Source organism: Rhinolophus sinicus, chromosome 18 (assembly GCF_057876585.1).
Source record: "Rhinolophus sinicus isolate RSI-liver-muscle chromosome 18, RSI-T2T, whole genome shotgun sequence".
Lineage (NCBI taxonomy): Eukaryota > Metazoa > Chordata > Mammalia > Chiroptera > Rhinolophidae > Rhinolophus > Rhinolophus sinicus.
The window spans coordinates 40,274,651-40,292,602 of record NC_142518.1 but is presented as its reverse complement, the minus strand read 5'-3'; the positions used below and the strand labels follow the sequence as shown (position 1 = coordinate 40,292,602).

The following is a 17,952-nucleotide window of genomic DNA, read 5'->3' as shown; positions in this document are numbered from 1 at the left end:
TTCTCAGTTCTGCCCTAACAGGGACTTTATGACAGACCCGCGGGTGGGGGCAGGAGCGAGGTCTGTCTTGTACAAGGTTCTACACTTGCAGAGAGCAGGGAGGGTGCTAAGGGGGTCCTCTGAGGCCAGGCTGGGTGCTGGGGGAGAGGACACAAAGGGGTGAGAGGGTATAACTGAGCTGTACTGAATAGGATGGGGGAGGAGGCTCAGAAGTGGAAGTGGATGCCTGGTGACTGGCCAAAGGAGGGGGGAGATTTGTGGAGAGAGGAGTGGCAGCTACCACCAGGAAAGGGAGGTTGCGGAAAGCATAGAGGTGTCCAGAGGGATTTAATGGGGGCTGCCACATGCAGCGTGAAAGGCAGAGTTCTCTCATCTCTCCAGGATGCAGTACCCCACAGTGGGAGCTGAGAGATGGCAGAGATAAGAGGTTTATGGGCCACCACCGGTGAATGTGAGGTTCATCCTAAATCCCCATGGGGCAGGATGCAAAACTCACTGTGACGATGGGCAAGGAGGGTTGGTCATAAGTGAGTTATTCCCAGGACCTAGACACGAGAGGTCATTCTCAAAATCCCTCAACTCCGGAGGCTCTTTCCACCCCTGGAGTGAACCTCCCTCCCTCATAAGGACACGGAGACTGCAGACAGCAGGGCCTCCAATTCCCCTGGCCTCTCTCCCATGGAGTGCATGCAACAGAAACTCAGCGTCACTGGCCACACGGCAGCCCTGAGCTGAAGATTTGTGACTCTGTGTCCCAGGGTGCAGCCCGAAGGCTCTCCAGGGAGGCGTGTGAGGCCTCTGAGTGAAGCGGAGCTGTGTGCTAGGGTAGCAATTCCCTGAGCTGTGGGTGTCTATGTCCTCACGTGTGACTGGGTCTCGGGTGAAGGTCTCGGAACCGTTGGCAGGTCTCTGTCTGAGAGTGTGAGGTCTCTGAACTCTGTGGAGGAGTCTTTCTGGGTCCAGAGGGTTGGTCTCTAAGCTGCTCATGGATCTGCATCCCGGGATGTCTGTGAGAGCAAAGCAGGAAGGACCTTGCTTACTCAGTGCTTTCGCTTGGTGTGTGATTTCACCTTTGCTGGGGTTTCTCCCATCCCTGCCCTGGTGCCACCGAGATGAAGTGTCAGGGTCCCCCTCCTCAGGGAGGGCAGTCCTCGGTCATGTGCAGCTCGAGGAGCCCATGGTGACCATACTGATAAGAGCAGTAACTGCTGACATCACCCCCACCTTTGCTCAGGGCACTGAGACAAACCTATGGACACAGAGTAACTCAGGAAATTGGCCCGAATACTTAAGCGGAGGTCACCCTCTGCAGAGCAGGCGCCTGGGCCCAGTGTGGAAGGACGGTCTCAGCTCCTGAGGCGGGAGGAAGTGGAGGTAACTGGGGCTCCTTGGAGGAGGCAGGGGAAGGCTCGGCATAGCCCAGGCCAGGTGGGGGTGCCAAGGAAGGGGAACGGGTGAGATTTGCTCAGGGTCACAAGGACCCCGGGACTGTCCCACTGTCAGAAGTCTGACCCTCTGTCTCTTGCTCGGCCAGCAGACTTGCCACTCGGTATACGGAATAGAGTCCTCACATTCCCTGTGGAGGTGGTGCTGGAAGGTAGAGAGGACACACGCCACGCAGGAGGGTAATGCCTCAGACTCATGCACGTCCACAAGGTGCACTGCTAATGTGCAGGTCCCTCCCCCCCTTTACATCATCGCTCTGGCACGGAGCTCAGCAGGAGGGCGGTCAAGGGCTTGAGGAGGTGTGGGAGACCCTGTTTACAGCACGGTGCTCCCCATAACTACACCATGTCCTGTCCTCATGGGCAGAGGGTGCGATGATTGTCAAGACAGCGTGACTGAGGCACAGGCCATGGGCAGCTGAGTCATTCCCTAGTCACTGTCCCTGGGGAGGGGTGTCCTTGCCCCGGAAAGATGGGCACATCATCCAGTAGTCGGGCTGTGGGCCCACAGGTGGGGACTAATTCAGTGGGGACAGTGTCGTGACAGAAATGATCTGTTTCTGTCTTTCGAATGCCCTCTCTTTCTTCCTGACTCCTCTGTCCCAGTTTCTGGTCCCTCTCACACACTGGCCTGAGCATGACCTCACCTACACCAAGAGGGCCCTTGCTCCTCCTCTCCTAAGGATATCATTCTTTGTGTGTATCTCAGTGGGGACCAGTCACAAGGGTCCACCTGAGTGCACAGGATTGTCCAGGGAAGGCACGGTCAGTTGCCGAGAGGCTGGGGAAGGCTTTTTCCTTGAAGCAAACCAGGAGCTCCTCCCCTTCCATTATCCGAACTAGACCTCAGACCTCTGACAGAATCGTGAGTCTTCTGTGCTAAGAAGCCTCCCTTGGGTCGCTGAGAGGACGTCAACTTCCACCCCAACCCCTCAACAGCCCAGAAAACACTATGTGATGTGTTGCCCATTACCTCCCTGAACAGATGACCTGTCTCTCCGTAGGTCATGCTGTGCCAGCCACACGGTTCCTCATACACTGTAGCCTGAGTTCCACTCCCACACTTTTCCAATGGTCTTACCGGTATCTGGGAGGCTTTTCTCCCAGATATCCATCTCCTTGCCTTTCAGCTCAAATGTCACCAACTTGGGAAAACTTTCCTTGACCAATATTTCTAGACATATTCACCCCTGTTATTTCATTATTCAGATTTAATTTTAATCACAGCAATTACCAACACCTGACAAATTATTTCCATTTTTGTGCTATATGATACCAACACAGTGTAAGTTCTATGAGGGTAAGATTTTTTTCAATTTCCACATGGCTGTATTTCTAACTCTCATAACAGTGTCTGACACATAATTTGGAGAGACTAAATGATATCATGGGAAAAAACAATGAAGTTGGAATAAACATTGCAAAGAGTCACTTAAAATTGTTGCAGTTTTTTGGGGGAAGTGAGATGTCATGCATGGTCTCAACTCTCTCTCCTGGAGGTGAACACAGAGTATGGTGAGGCCAAAATGGAACACCAATGGAGCCATGGATGGGGGGTTCATACCACTATATTCTCTATGGCTGCTGGGTGGCAGATACAGGAAGCAGGATTCACGTGATCCGCAGTCTGCTGTCCACGTCTCTGTCAACCAACCCATGCATGCTGGCATAGCCATGGCAGTTATATTAGTGGCTAATGGCTAACCGGTTAGAGCTGATGGACAACTAGTGTCAGCTGATGGCCATGTACTACCCAAGCCAGCACCTTTCCACATGAGTCCGAGAGCCTGTAAACTGCTCTCCTGGCCCTGTCCTTACATGGGACCTATGCACATCTGCTACCCCAGTTCTCAGAGCTGCTCTGAAGTTGCGAACCTGACACTCAACTCAGTCCCAGGCTCAGTCATCAATATCCGGGAACAACAACTGCTGTGTGGACAACAACACATAAACTTTACCTCCTCCTTGCAGTTCTGAGTTCCTCCTTTGCTTATTGGAACGAACCAACCCCTGCTAAATTAGTCAGCAGTCCTTCATTTACAGGAGAGAATTACACTTTGTGCTTTTTGCCTTTATAAGCACTGCGTTTCTTTGTGTCTCCAGAGAGCAGTGTGGGTTGCTAAGTGGTTGTGTGTTTCCAGGGCTGCAACTCTTTTCGCTCACCTAAGTAATTTCCTTGCTTTATAAACCCTTAAACTCTTGTTTCTTTACCAAATGAATGAGGCAATAAATTAACAGTTGCAAAGCTGTGGCAAGAGGCATAGTTAGACAGGCCGAGGAGTCTGCTAGGTAACATGTCCAAGCGTGAGAGGATTGTGACGAAGCACCTGGTCTGTGTCTAACCTAACCTATCCTTTGGCCCCTGGGAGATGGCCCCTTCCCTAACAAAACCAAATGACCCGACATCCCTCTCACCTATTGCTGACAGTCAAGGACTGCAGCCTGTCCCACACCAGGCCTTCTGACCCCAGTCGGGAGGTCTAGCCCTCCTGCCCTTGGGGGACTGTGGTGGGGTTGCCCCACTAGATCTATTCTGCGTTACCCAGGAGACAGAAGCCAGCACCGTGCTCAGCACAGAGAAAAGCTTGTAAGGCTCCCTGGCATCATAGCGGCCACTGCAGGGAGGTACATTTCAGGTCACAAAGACACTTCCAAGAATGCAAGAGTGCAGCGAACTGGGGTTTTCATGCTGACTTTTGCCTTCCCACCCTTTGGGGACCAGTCCATGTGCATCTGTATGGATGAGCCAGTTCAGGTTCCCACCGCCAAGGGGCGCCCGCGAGGGAACAGTTGCTGCCTGGAACGTACCACTGACGGTTTTAGTACTAGGACAGTCTACTCAGGGACGTACCACTAAGGGGGAGATTCGGAAAAATCCATTGTGTGTATCACAACATTCAGAGTCTGTGTACACATAGATCGGATCCATCAGAACTCAGACCTCAGTATTCTCCCGGCAAGTTGGAATCTGAGTGGACACCGGGTCTGAAGCTGTGGAAATCATTTTCAATTCTCTAAGTCCACCCTTCTCTTTCTACATGGTCGCATCCAGCTGGGACAAACCGGGAGTGAGTTATTGGTGCCAGGATAAGGGGCGGGACCATGTGCAAACTGGGCGGTGATTGGTCACGGCGAGATTTACGGATGAAACCCTCGGTGGGCGCAGGATGGCTCCGGCTGGACCTGTCATCTTGGCCTCCCTGTCTGGCAGCCCCGGTCCCATTGGCCATCTGTGTGGGATGTCGCCTGACTGCAAGCTGGAGCTGAGGGTGAGGCGTGTGTGTGCCCGCGTGTTCGCGCGCGCGCGCGCGTGTGTCTTCAGAGCGTAGAAGTTTCTCCGAGTTGGACTCCTCACCGCCTGAGTGTCCGGACGGGGCTGACAATGCCGCCCCTGGCAGTGGCGAGTTCCGCGCAGTCGCTGGCGTGGAGTCAGTGTCCGACGCTGCATTCGCGGGTGACGGCGCTGTCTTCACGTGAGCTCCTTAGCGTAGGTTAGCCCTGTTTCAGTCACCAGCCTAGTCCGGCGCGATTGACACGGCGTCGGAGGGAGTCTCAGACGCACGCAATTAAGGTCCTGGGAGAGGTGTGTGGGCTCTTCGGTGTCCCTGCGTGGGGAGTGAAGCAGTGTCAGGCTTTTGGGGATGTGTATCGCGAGGTGCCACATCACAGGTGCTGTTCGGGTACATGGGATCCCTCTGAGCCTTTTGAGGGATTGTGCGGGAATGGGAGGTTTTCTGTGAGTGGATTCTGTGGCCACGGACTAAAGGTCTCTGCGGCTCGTGGGCCTGTACACATGTACCTGGGTGTGCACTTTCTGTGGTTCTCGGCGTTTGTGTCCTGGGTGGAGATCTCCGTGTGTGTGTGACCGCACCCCAGGGAATGAGGGCTCCGAGCACTTTGTGATTCTGGGTCCGGAGCTGTGATGGCTCTGATCTGAGTGGGTTCGGGGGAGGCTTTCTGTTAAGCTAGGAAGTAGGTGAGCTGTTTGGGGTCTGTGTCCAGGGTGTAGGTTCTCTGATTTGTATGCGGACTTTATCTTAAGGTTATGGGGTGTTTCGGAGTTAACTGAACTTCTGTCTTTCTGCTTTCGGAGCCGTTGGATTCAGTGGCCCTGCCTGGGTGCTTTGGGAGCCTATCTGCAGGGTGTGAGGTATCAGCAGTTTTAATTTGTTTCCTGGGACGAGGACCTTGGTCTGTCGGGGTGGGGGCTGTCACAGTGTGTATGGTCTGTGCTGTGTTTGGGAGTCTGTGACACAAGTGGTGACCTCTCTGTGCCGAGACGTTTGGAATCTGTTTTAGGTTTTGTTCAGTGAGCTGTGTTTGGTGTCTCTGGGTATGTGAGCTGTTTGGGGTTTGTGTGTCTGGTGAGATCTCTTGCCTTCTTGGGTGTGAGGTCTCTCTGTAAGACCTGAGGGATTTGGAAGCTGTCAGTTGTGATTCCAAAGCCTGGAGCTCCACGTCTTGGTTGTGTGTCCTTGGGCAAGTCACTTGTCTCCTGGAGACTTGATGTGCATCATAATCAATAAAATGGGGCCAATTCCCATATTGGAAGGTAGTGTACATCTTAGCAATGTGTGTAATGAGCCTGACTCCCAGTCAGTCTTCCACAGGAAATTTCTGAGTACCTGCTACAGTATGTACCTGAGCAGCGTTCTAGGAGATGGGGTACAACACAGAACAACATTGGTAGAATGTGTGATTTCATAGAGTTGCTCAGTACCTGTATAACATATCTGAGAGTGGCAACTGCTATGGAGACAGAAAATAACGGGTCACGGGCAAGGCTATGAGGGGAGATGGTGTTAACGTACTGAGCGTGGTCAGAGAAGGTCTCCCTGAAAAGGTGATGAGTGAGCAGAGCCCTGGAGGCAGTGAGGGAGCAGGCCGTACATTACCTGAGGGAACAGCATGCCAGGCAGAAGGAACAGCACGTGCAACAGTGCTGAGGCGGAAATCCACTTGGTGTGTTCCTGGGAGTCAGGGGATCCTGGGGTGCTTGGAAAGCCCTCATCACTGGGTTTGGCTCACAGCGCTCGTGAAAGGTGTCCGGTGTTGCGCTCTGCGTTTCTCTTCCCACTTGTGAGGGAGGTGAGGTCAACCTCGTTTTCTAGACGACAGACCTGAGGCTGCGAGTAGTGGCTGAGGCTGTTCTCCCCCTCATATCGGAAATTGCTAAAAACGGAGTGCAATCATAGACTCCGTCATGGGAAACAGGATTTGTCTGTCAGCGCTGCAGGGCAGACACCATCCACAGTGAATGTCGGCCATCCAGCTGGTATAAATGACAATCCAGGCATCTTGACCACGATAATATTTCTCCTCTTGATGGAAGGCAGGACCGTAGGAATGAAACAGGAACTCGGTAAGAGGAGAGAGGGAGGAAGGGGAGGCTGCAGAACAGTGAGCTTAATCACTCGGGCTTCATAGTATTCCCTGGATTTGGCTCGATTCACCTTAATTAAGTGATTTTATTAGGTATGTTCACCGTTTCCTCTGCCTTGACCCTTCTTTCACTTCCCTTCTCTTTTGTGCCAGAGCAGTTCCGTCCTAAAGCTGTCACATGAGGTGCTGCAGGGCAAGGCAAGCATATGCTTCTAGGGGCATTTCAACTTGGGGAGTCAGAGTGCAGGCAGTCTGAGGAGGGCATCCACACCCAAGGACTTGGTGCAGTGGGTGACAGAGCCCCAGGCGAGTAGGACGATGTCCCTGGGGGTTGGGTGGGAGAAGGCTACTTGGCTCCGGGATTCAATGCTGAGTAGGTTGCAGAGGTAGGTCATGGGCAGGGGATACTTCGGCACAGTATGTGAGGCGGGCCTCTGTGTGAGAAGGATGGTCTATGCACATTAGGTGTCATTAAATCACTAAGTATATTAGGACTATGGAGGCCTCGATTCTCACTCTAGAAAGGGGAGTTTCAAATTTAGAAATGAAGAAAACTGGAACAAAGTCTGAGATGTTATGCTGGAATGGAGGCCTCCATGTGAACTCATTGTTTTCAATATATATATACACTCACGTGTATATAAGGAAAGATTGATAGATGCAGATGTACATGTTTACATGTGTCTGTGCTCGAGTGGGTACCTACGTATATTCCAATAGTTTTGGGTACCGCAACAATCCTATAGCAGTAATCACACTTAGGCCCCAGATCCTCACTTCTCAATACCATTCTCCATTAAATGATTGGTTCCTGGACTGGGGAAGGGAAAGGATGCAGGATTCAGGCTCAATTTGTGGTGTGAATAATGAGCCTAAGTTCAAGGAATGATGGGGACATGTCAGAAAGACTCAGCAAGTAGCTTGAAGGGGCTCCCACTTGACAGAGCGAGGACAGCGTGTTTTCAGCTTTCAGATATTATTGACATGTGCCATATGTAAATTTAAGGTGTACAGCATGATGAGTTGATGCACATCTATATCGTGAAAGGATTTCCACAGGGTTAGTTAACATCTCTATCCCCTCACACGATTACCGTCTTCTGCGTGTGATGATATTTAAGATCTACTCTCTTAACAACTTTCAGTATATAATACCATATTGCTAATCATAGTCACATGTTGTATATGAGGTCCCCATAAGATATTCCTCTTCTAGCTGCAAGTTTGTGCGCTTTGGCCAACATTTTCCCCAGCCCCTGACAAACACCACTCTAGTCTCTATTTCCCTGAGTTTGGCCTTTTTTGTTTCCACATAGAGAGAACATACAGTATTTGTCTTTCTCTGTCTAACTTGTTTCACTTAACATAAACCCTTCAGAGTCCATCCACATTAGCACAACGCAGGATTTTCTCCTTTTTTGAGTTTGGGTCATATTGTGTGTGTGTGTGTGTGTGTGTGTGTGTGTGTGTATAAGAAACACAGAGAGATAGATTATTCATTTAGCTACAATTCACCAAGCTCCAACCACGGTGGAGTCACTGTGCTGGGTGTCTGTGTTATACAGGGAAGAAAGGCACATCCCTCCACTCATTTTCTATGTCAGATCATGAGATGGGCTCTTCCCGTAAGCAGCCTGAGGTGACCTCTGAAAATTGTTCGCTATTCACTTGACTCAGGGACCCTACAAAATCATGTACATCGAGAGGTTCAAATCTTCATTTTCATTTTTCAGAACACTCATGAGGCTGCCCATATGCAAGAGTATGTATATCCAAAAACCTACCAAGTATCTAAAGGATGTCACCTTACAGAGTATTGTGTACCATTCCGTCGTTACAGTGGTGGAATTGGGAGGTGTGCCCAGGGAGACAGTGGGCTTGGATGTCAGGTCGGTGGCCCAAAAAGAGTGCAGAATTTTTACTGCACATGCTTAAAAATACAGAGAGTAATGCTGAACTGAAGGGTTTAGATGTAGATTCTCTGCTCATTGAACACACCTACGGGAACAAAGCTCCCAAGATAAGGCACAGAACTTACCGAGCTGACGGGCCGATTAACCCACACATGAGCTCTCCCTGCCACACTGAGATGATCCTAACGGAAAGAACAGATGGTTCCTAAACCAGAAGAAGAGGTTGAACAGACGAAAAAGATCTCCCAGAAGATACTGAAGAAACAAAAACTTATGGCTGGGGAGTAAATTCAGCATTAACTAAATGCTAATAAGAAAGTTAAAAAGACAATCATCAGATTTGTTTGGAACCACAAAAGACCCCGAATAGCCAAAGCAATCTTAAGAAAAAAGAACAATGCTGGAGGTATCACACTCCCTGACTTTAGCTTGTACTACAAGGCAAGAATAATCAAAACAGCATGGTATTGGCAGAAAAACAGACATGTAGACCAGTGGAATAGAATTGAGAACCCAGAAATAAAACCACATAAATATGGACAGATAATTTTTGACAAAGAAGCAAAAAAACATACAATGGAGGAAAGACAGCCTCTTCAATAAATGGTGCTGGGAGAATTGGATAGCCACGTACAAAAGAATGAAACTGGACTTCTATCTGTCACCACGTACCAAATTAATTCAAAATGGATCAAAGACTTAAGCATAAGACCTGACACAATAAACTGCATAGAAGAAAACATAGGTACTAAACTTATGGACCTTGGGTTCAAAGAGCATTTTATGAATTTGACTCCAAAGGCAATGGAAGTAAAAGCTAAAATAAACGAATGGGACTATATCAAACTTAAAAGCTTCTGCACAGCAAAAGAACCATCGACAAAATAAAGAGGCCACCAACTGAATGGGAGATTTTTGCAAACAGTGTCTCCGATAAGGAGCTAATATCCAGAATATACAAGGAACTCATGCAACTCAACAACAAAAAAACAAACAACCCAATTGAAAAATGGGCAGAGGACTTGAAGAGACATTTCTCCAAAGAGGACATACAAATAGCAAATAGACATATGAAAAAATGCTCAACATCACTAATCATCAGAGAAATGCAAATCAAAACCACAATGAGATATCACCTCACCCCAGTCAGAATGGCTATCATCAACAAGACAAATAGTAACAAGTGTTGGAGAGGCGGTGGAGAAAAAGGAACCCTCATCCACTGTTGGTGGGAATGCAGACTGGTGCAGCCGTTATGGAAGGCAGTGTGGAGGTTCCTCAAAGAATTACAAATAGAATTGCCATATGACCCAGCAATCCCTCTCCTGGGTATCTACCAAAAAATCTGAAAATATTTATACATAAAAACACGTGTGCTCCAATGTTCATTGCAGCTTTGTTTACGGTGGCCAAGACATGGAAACAACCAAAATGTCCTTCGATAGATGAATGGATAAAGAAGTTGTGGTATATATACACAATGGAATACTATTCGGCGGTAAGAAAAGATGATATAGGAACATTTGTGACAACATGGATGGATCTTGAGAGTGTAATGCTGAGCGAAATAAGTCACACAGAAAAAGCAGAGAACCATGTGCTTTCACTGATATGTGGTATATAAACCAAAAACAACAAAAGAACAAGACAAACAAATGAGAAAGAGAAACTCATAGACACAGACAATAGTTTAGTGGTTACCAGAGGGTAAGGGGGGTGGGGGGTGGGGCGTGGGAGATGAAGGTAAGGGGGATCAAATATATGGTGATGGAAGGAGAACTGACTCTGGGTGGTGAACACACAATGGGATTTATAGATGATGTAATACAGAATTGTACACCTGAAATCTATGTAATTTTACTAACAATTGTCACCCCAATAAATTTAAAAAAATGCAGGATAAAAAAATAAAAAATAAAAATGAGAAAAAAAGAAAGTTAAAAAGAGATAGTGCATCTAACGATCACACAAATAAATGTAAAACTTACTGCCTTGATTGGTGGTACCGAAGGAAATGACCTTAGCTAGGTCTTTGGGGAAGGCTTCCTTGAAGGGGCATTGCTTAAGCTGAAATGTGAAGGATGCAGAGGAGATGACTAATCGGGAGCCTTCAGGAAGAAGGGAAAGTGGAAGTGGGGGAGCTTGGACAATTGGAAGATGGGAAAGAAGCCAAGAAGAGGGACAAATGGGGAAGGTCCACTTTCCAAATTAGAAGAGAGTAGGCAGGGGCTCGAGCAAGCCTTGACGTCCTTGTGTAGGAATGTGGACTTTGTCTCAAAAGTAATGGACAGCCCTGCAACTGGGAAAGGGAGAGTGACAAGGATCCCCTGAGGGGATATGAGAGACCAGTTAAAAAGCAGGTTTGACAGTCACAGGGAGAGAGTCTGCAGTAGCAGGGATGTAGTGGACAATGATTAAATACTTCCATTCACAGTTCCTTTTGCATTTATTAAAGTCAACGGCATCGAGATACAATTTACATTTGGAATATATAGTCTATAGAGCTTTGACAACTGTATACAACTGTGTAACCACCACCAAAACAAAAATAAAGAAAATGTCCATCATTTGAAAGTGTTTCCGTGTGCATTGTTTTCCCTATATTCTGTGAGTTACACTAGTCCCCTTTATCCACGGGGAATATATTCCGAGACCCCCAGTGGATGCCTGAAACCACAGGTAGCACCGAACCCTACCTACTATGTTTTTCCTATCCATACATGCACTTTACAGCTTCCCTTTGGCATATCTGGTTTGCCAGCATCTCTGCTCGTGCGCTTTGGGGCCCTTGTTCAGTAAAATAAGGGTTCCTTGCACACAAGCACTGTAATAGGTCCACAGTCAGTGTGATAACGCAGACGACCACTCAGTGATTGCAGGTGCTCCAGTCCCAGCATCCTTTTAGAACTGGACAAGGATGATTCATGAGGGTGGGGGGTGGAGTCGGCCCGAGGTTTCATCACACTTCTCAGAATGGTGCCACATTTAAATCGCATGAATTGTTTCTTTCTACTAATTACTCTCTGGCTTCCCCCCTCCCCCAAGGCTTTTAACTACCGATTTCATTTCTTTAAAAGATACTGGACTATTCACACCTGGGTGAGTGTTTGTAGTTCATGGTTTATGGGTAATCGATCCATTTCTTCTAAGTTGTTCCATGTATCTATGTAGAGTTGAATGTTGTATTATCATATCGCCCCTTTCAATTTTGCTGGGTCTATAGGAAAATCACCCATTTCCTATCTGCTGTTGGTAACTTTTCTTCGCTCGCTCGCCTCCCCGCCCCCATTCTCGATCTCCTAGAGGTACATCAATGTTATACATCATCTTAAAGAATGAATTTTAATTTCACTGAGTTTCCACCATTTTTTCTGGTGGAATTTTTGAGTATTTATTTATTTATTTTTTTAGTAAAGTAAATGTTACATATGCTTACTAGGAATTTTGTTAACCATTGTATTGAACAACCTTTTCACTATATGAAAAGCCAGTGAGGATGAAGGTGAAAATTCAAAATGGTGTGTCACCGTTGTGTAAATGCTTAGAATTTAACAAAAGTCTATATTTTGAAAGAATAGGAATGATTACAAGAAGAGCATGTTAGTCACACACTGATTATTAACTTTTAAATAATTTTTGTTAAATGTCTTGTTATGACATTGGGTGTTAAAATCAGCTTTCAAGTACACATTCTACAATAATATGTACATGTTGTATTGTGTGTTTACCACCCAGAATCAGTTCCCCTTCCATCATCATATATATGACCCCCTTTACCCTCTTCTACCAGCCCGGTTCCTGACCTTCTGGTAACCATTAAACTGTTGTGTGTATCTATGGGTTTTTCTTTCTTCGTTTCTCTCTATTTTTTTTTTTTCTTTCAGTTTTATATCCCACATATGAGTGAAGTCGTCTAGTTCTGGAGTTTTTCTGTCTGAATTATTTCGCTCAAGATCGGTCCTGTTGTCTGTCCCCAGTGGAAGGATCTCATCTTTTCTTATAGCCGAGTAATGTTCCATTGTGCATATGCCTTCTCCATGAATTATTGGTAGAGGTCATTGGAATGGAAGCAGGTCCCTAGTGAACAAGGCTGCGGTGTCGGTAGCGTGAGATGGAAAGTGAGAAGCATTGCTTTCCTGATCATGGACTTAAGATAAAGAATTCAGTAATGTTTCAAGTTTTGTCATCACTGCTCAGGGTCTCAGAGACACGGATGTGTCCCTTATTGGGACAGGGCAGCAGAGTATGGACAGGGGAGAAAACAGCTAGAGAGGGTGCCTGATGGGGACTTTGTGGCACTGAGCAACCTGGGTAAGACGGGGCCTGATGGAAGATGGCGAAAGCTGTGGGGTCCACACTGGACACCCCCAGAAGTTGAAGGGTGTGTAAGCACAGGCATTAAAGGGAGGGGTCTGGACTCCAAGGGCAGGGTGTTGAGGTCATGAGACAGGGAGGGCTACAAAGGGACATCATGTGTTCATTTGGGGGTGTGTTTGTGTGTGGGGGCGGGGGACAGGCGTGGAGTGGATTCTCCGCTGCCCAGGGAAGTACTTTGGGCAGGGGGTGCAGGATCAGGAAGCTAAATATAGGTATAACATCTCTGAGGACAGAGAGGCTCTGCTTAGGCCAGGGCGAGGCCCCTGGGCCCAGAGGGTTCCCGAAAGTGAGGCTGAGAGGAAGAGGAGGGGGAGGAGGACGGTGTCTCAGGCCCGCCAGCCGAAGGCAGAAGCTGAGTAGGCCGGGCGGGAGCAGGATGACTAGGGCAGTGGTACAGGCGCCGCACGAGGGGCGCAGGGACCGCTGTGTCAGTCGGGCGACAGGACGTGGACGTCACAGAGCGGGGACGCTAGCGCACAGTGCAAACAGGGTGCAGAAGGCACCTCCGGCACAAGGCTGCAGGGCGAACGGCAACGACCTCACGGCGCCCCCGCGCGCAGGCTCAGAACTGGCCAATCCGGGCGCAGCACCGCCACGCATGCGCATCCGCCCAGGGGCGTGCACTCGCGGCCTTTGTCGCAGCGATTCCGAGGGCAGCCTCGGGAGCGGGGGCCGTGCCCAGGGCTGCCCGGCGGCACCACTCGGGTGGTCGCAGTGCTCCGCGGGGCTTCGGGGTCAGCGCGCTGTTCTTCCTCCGCCTAGGTCTCCTCGGAAACCTCCTGAAACGGAGCGGTGTTTGACTTGCCCGTGAAGCACGGAGTTTCTGTGCGCAGCAGGGGGCAGTGTTGTGCCGCGCAGGCGCCGGCTCCCCGCTCCCCCGCCTTTCTCGTTAGAAAAAACTCGGCAGTGTCTTCACCGCATCGCGGTGTTTTCCTTCTGCGCCTGCGCACGATCCCGGGCCTTGCTGTTTGTTGGGCTCCCTTTCCGTGGATCTGTTTTGTAAAGCTTGTGCCTGGGGACAAAAATCCCTGTTCCTTCCAAATTACCTCTTCTTCTCCTGGGCTGCTTGGGTTCCTCAGGAACTTGTGGTTCTGTTTTTCCGAATGCGCTGGTCGCTGTCTTTCCCCACCTCGTTTGGCCTTGGCTGGGCCTGTGTCCATAGGTTCCTCCGTTATGAAACGCCCTCATGTCAGGGTAGAAGCTTTGGACGACAGATAAATGTACTGAAGGGTCACCCAAACCACAGTGCCGGCACCCCGCCTAGGCCATTATTAGTGTTTTGTGCTAACTCCCCTTAGCATTTTTCTTCAAGAGCTGTACTTACCTTCCTTTTTGCATCCTAACCTCTACCTCCTTGTGCTTTAAAGTCAGTTTTACAGGGTTGAAAGTCGTTTTCATATTTAACGTCATTGTACAGAAAAGTAACGCTGAGGTGTTGTAAATGTAGAAAGCTTTTGTGAGTGTTGAGTTGAGGACACAGCGACCCATGTAAGATGCAAAGGCAGCACCCGGGTTCACCTTTGCGACCGCAGGAGCGCAGTGCCTGTCTGGTGCACGCCTGTATCCCCAGCACCTGGAAGCCTACCTAACGCGGAGTGGGGGCTCACTCAGCATAGGGAAATTTTTCGAAATATGATTTTCAGGACACTTTTCTTTCTATGTGTAAAAATCCGTCTTTGCCCAGCCGTGGATTATAATATAGCAACAGTTCTACATGGGGTTTTTATTGTTGTTGTTTGTTTTTGTTTTCATTTGGCCCTTTTCAAGTCGGCATGAGTCTATGTCATTAACATTTCTTAAAATGAGATTTTCTGAGTTGTACTAGGTCACTTGACAGAGATCCATTTACATTGTTGGTGACAGACTCAGGACACACCCAAACACTTTCCAGTTTCAAGCCTGTTTCCTTCACTCCAAAAAGAGTTGAATGAGGCTGGAGTGAACAGGACGTAGCAGAGAACGGCCTTGATCGAGATGGTGCGTCTTTAATATTGCTCCCTGGGTTCATCAGCTATCTTTTCAGAAGCACCCTGGCCTGCTGCATATTTGGTTCATAGAACATTGATTCTAGAACATACTGGATGGTGATTTGGTCTCATGGTTCCAAACTGCAGTCACCCTGTCCTGTTGCCTGGGAGACTTGCTTTGGGTCATGTAATGAGGGGCTGTGGGTATAAAGAATACACTGAACATGAACTTAGGGGCCCAAACACGGCCAAGCTATTGGAATTGGGAACAAGGCATCTGCCCCCACTTTGTATGAAGCCAGCCTGATCTGAACGTAGATGCCTTTCTCACTAAGTCCAGTTACTACTTGGACATGCATTTTTATCAAGCATCACATAAGAGAAAAAAGTCCCAAGTTCCTTCTAACCCTAACCCTAACCCTAACCCTAACAGCACTGACCACGAATAGTTCGAACACTTTGATCGTGACAACTTCTTTACCATAAATGCTCCTGCTTATTGGACACCCAGTTCTTCCCTAGTATTTTCTTCCACTCCGGTCTCCTGGAGGGCCTTGGGCCTGGGCTCAGGAGAACTCCCTTCTGGTTCCTGGTCTACCAGCCTTACCGTTTTTGCTCTCTGAGCTGCTTTGCTTTCTGAGCTGCTGTGTCTACCACTTTAAGGAGGGGACTTGCACTGAGGTATCAGTTGAACACGGAGGCGCATGCAGGAAAGCGGTGGTGAGAGGGCCGCTGCTCCCAGTCAGAAACTCCGCTTTTCTCCTGTGTGTGTTGGAATTCATTCTAGGAAGTGTTAGCTTTCCTCTTCTGTAGAGGTCAATGGTCTACATACCGTAATATTCCCGCTGATGCCACTCCCCCCGACACGAAAGGAAGAATGGAGAAGGGTGACATTGTAAACATGAACACACTGGGCCATCCTTAGCAGTAGAGATGCGAAAACTGGCCCAGAGCTTAGCTCCCAACGCTGTGAAGCACCTATTCCCGCCTTGTTGTATTGGAAAGATTATCTGAGAGAGAAACATCTTTTTAAAAGCTAGTGTATTTTTAATCTTCTCTTCATACACTAGACGTTCCCCTGAGTTAATAAGCGCATGCACTGCAGCATCATCAAAAACCAAAACCGAGAAAAATTGGAGCCTTTATTTCAGTTTAGGGAGCTTTACATGAAGTATCTTTTCCAAATGAGAAATCATAATTGCTATCTTTGCTAACTAATGGCATCCTTTGTTGCGTTATTCTGACACAGACACACACTGTGTGCAATTTGAGGATGTAGGGAAAGGCTTTACTCCCCCTGAAGTTATGATTCCAGAGCTTGTGCTCCTACCTGTTACAAAGTCATGTGGGAAGGCGTTTTGCGTATATACTGTGTGTCAGGCAGTGCACTAAGCCCTCTGTATGTACTGCCGTCTCATCCATCAGAGAAACCTTACCTGGCAGGTTAGTACAAATATGCCCATTATCATGAGAAAAATGCTGCCATTAGATCCCTGCCAGGCGTGTCTGTAGAATCTGAGCCCTGTGATGACTCGGGCACACTTTTCCCTGCAGTCTCACTATTGGGAACACTGGGAGTTGCCTTCAGAAAATGCTTCCTATTGACCAGTGGCGACTGTCCTTCATGCGAGTGACCCTGTAGAACTCTGTGCTTTTGCTGCTGGGAAATTGGGGTCAAATCAGTGGTAGCACCTGGGGAGAAAAGACTCCAGTTAAAATGATTCAAATGGAGGTTAAAGGCTTCATCCAGCTGATGTGTGTCACCTTCAGACCAGGGACACCTCTGAGCTGAAGCAGAACTGGAGACTGTACAGGGAAAGTAGAAGGAAGGAACATGGGTACGCAAAGGGCATGAGAAGCCCATGTAGAGGGAAAGGAGAGACAGGTCCCTGTGCAGGGAAAGGAGAAGAGAGGTCCATGCCTCTGCTGTTCCCAGGTTGCAGTTTCTGTAACAGCTGCTAATGTGTGGTTGGAGAGGCTGGGAATTGGTTCTGCTGCTTCTCTGACCCTTGGTGCAAATCTCATTCCAGCAGCCTTCAGAAAAGTTGTTTGACAGCTGTTTTTGTACGTGTCCAGTGGGGAGTCCGTGGGAGTCTTGCTTACCCCCCCACACAAGAGAACACAGGATATGGTGAGGCCAAAAAGAAACACCCACGGAGCCATAAGTAGGGGAGTCATATCACTATACTCTCTCTGGCAGCATCTGCCTCTCTGCAATCAGCTCTTGTTAGCTCAGCCACCATCTTCTTGCTAGCCCCCATTTTTTTTTTGCTAGCGTAGCCACAGCAGTTATATTAGTGGCCAGTGGCTCACTGGTTACAGCTGACGGCCAACTAGCCACAGGTGATGGCCATCCAATCACAGTTGATGGTCATTTACTACCTGAGCCAGCACCTTTCTATGTGAGGCCAAGAGCCTGGAATCTACTTTCTGGGGCTCTGTCCCCACAGTACGTCTTGTGTTTGTTCCTTTTTCCGGGTTACAGGAGGTGCCAAAACAGATAGAGGAGGGAAGAGAAGCGAAAAACAATTTCAAGGAGACAGGGATTGAAGCAAGGAAAAGTGGGGCCTGTTTTAATTAATTTACAGTGTCTCCTCTTAGACAAGATGAACTCCTGTCATTATCATCCCATTCTTTTCAGAGTGGAAGGAAGAGAGATGGACAAGGTCCAGGAATTGAGTCCAGAAGTGGGGTGAAGGAGCAGTGCGTTCTTGGTCTCCTGTCCCCGATCATGGCCTGGATCATGTGTTTCCACAGCCCAGTGGGCAGCTCTTGATTAGACATGATTGAATACCCTTGGGAAGGAGTACAGGTATCAGAATGAAAAGAAAACAATCAAAGGAGACATGGAGGTAGCGAATTAACTTC

General features: G+C 48.4%; 1 protein-coding gene across 26 annotated transcripts in view; it reads left to right on the top strand.

Moving 5' to 3' along the window:
- Positions 1-4,557: 4,557 nt before the first annotated feature.
- Positions 4,558-17,952, top strand: part of LOC148754611 (P antigen family member 3-like) — a 113,959-nt gene continuing 100,564 nt past the window's right edge. For 22 of the 26 annotated variants that reach the window (XR_016020067.1, XR_016020062.1, XR_016020056.1 and 19 more), the window contains exon 1: positions 4,558-4,714. The gene's annotated coding sequence lies outside the window, so the exon portion shown is untranslated. The other 4 variants (XR_016020065.1, XM_088795253.1, XM_088795252.1 and 1 more) reach the window with 4 other exon arrangements.